The sequence below is a fragment of the Macrobrachium nipponense genome, chromosome 20 (assembly GCF_015104395.2).
Source record: "Macrobrachium nipponense isolate FS-2020 chromosome 20, ASM1510439v2, whole genome shotgun sequence".
NCBI lineage: Eukaryota > Metazoa > Arthropoda > Malacostraca > Decapoda > Palaemonidae > Macrobrachium > Macrobrachium nipponense.
In genome coordinates, this window is record NC_061089.1 from 78,818,947 (window position 1) to 78,820,698 (window position 1,752).

A 1,752-nucleotide genomic window follows, 5' to 3' on the forward strand; every position below is an offset into this window, starting at 1 on the left:
CGGTTCCGGATCATTCGACCCAAAAGGTTATCAAAATGATCTGGTATTTTTTCAGCCACAGAGTTACAAAGGAAAAAATGAGGACACTGGTCAAAAGGAATGTTATTCAAACTTGTTTATGTCCTTCCAAAGTTCAGGCCTTTCCTCCGAAGTGGTGGATTACATTATGTTTTTGGATTTCGATATAAAATACTTTTGCAGAAAAGATGGAACCAGGAGTAACGTCGTTTGTACCAATCACCGAGTTAAACAGAGAATTCTTAGAAGCTGTAGATGTAAAAAATAAGTCATTCGTTTTCGTAACAAAACTGACTTTTGAAGCAGAAACCATTTACAGAGAAATTTGAATGGTGCTACTTTAGCTAGTTATCTACGCGTCACCTACTCCAAAGTGATAGTACTAAACGCAGTATGATAAATGAAAAGTAGACAGGCTCACGAAGATATAGTTTATTGATGTGATGTGTCGACCGCACAATATAGAAATAGGTGTAAATAATACTTTGAGGGGCTATTTTTTATAGTACTAAACCTGGCATCCCAAGGAGCTACCGACGTGTTTAGTACTATAGTAGATTTACATCAACGTGCATTGGATGTTTAGCGCAGTCCATTACGACCCTTCTGATTGGCTGTTGATAAGCCAATCACAGGACTGGAAACTCCCAGTCTCTCGAGAGTTCACATGGGTAGGATCTATGTTCCACCTTTCAAAAGAATCCCTCAGGAGAGGTGGAACATACATCCTGCCCATGTGAACTCTCGAGAGAGACCGAGAGTTTCCAGCCATGCGACTGGTTTATCAACAGCCAATCAGGAGCGTCGTAAGGGACTGGCCTAAACATCAAATGCACGGTTCATGTGAATCTACTATATCACCTCGGAGTAGATGACGCGTAGATAACAAGCCAATGTATCACCAGATTTATGACAACGCGAATGCATTTATTACCAAGACGCAGACCTCTGTCAACCTTTACAAAATGCACACTTATACATAGTGCGCCTCAGTGGCGTGGTTGGTTTGGTGTTTGCTTCTCACCTCGGTGGTCGCGGGTTCGATTCTCGGCCATTCCATTGAGGAGTGAGAGATGTGTATTTCTGGTGATATAAGTTCACTCTCGACGTGGTTAGGAAGTCACGCCGTTGGTCCCGTTGCTGAATAACCACTGGTTCCATGAAACGTAAAAACACCATACAAACAAACACTTATTTATAGTATATGCGAAAAGTATGCATGCAGGTATACAAGTCCGGTGCTGTTACGTTATTTGGAAATCCCTTCTCTGTAAAAAATTAAAAATTAAACAATGTTTTTATACGCAATACTTGCATTTTACATTAAAAAAAACTAACGTCTCACACCCGGTCTTTAAAGGAATTTATATCATAAATGAATTAAAAGGAAAACATACCAGGTTAAAACTTCTGGGAGCCTGCCAATGGCACAAAACCATTGGTGTTAAAATATTTCTTCCACATTTTTCTCCCTGAAAGCACCGAACATTTTTTCCTAGGTATTTTTATCCTACAGAGTGTGCATTAATGTTGCTATTATAATCCCATCCATAAATTTCGTGTAACGGCCTCTCCTACGAGCCTTCCTCTTTAACCAAGTCGTTTTCGGATATTTTTTAATTATAGAAGACTGCAAATCCTCCGCTGTCTCGGGTTCAAGGAAGAAACTGATTATTCGTTGGATATTTGCCAGTGGGTGAGATCTAGTTTTTACGCCATTGCTTGTATAGGGTG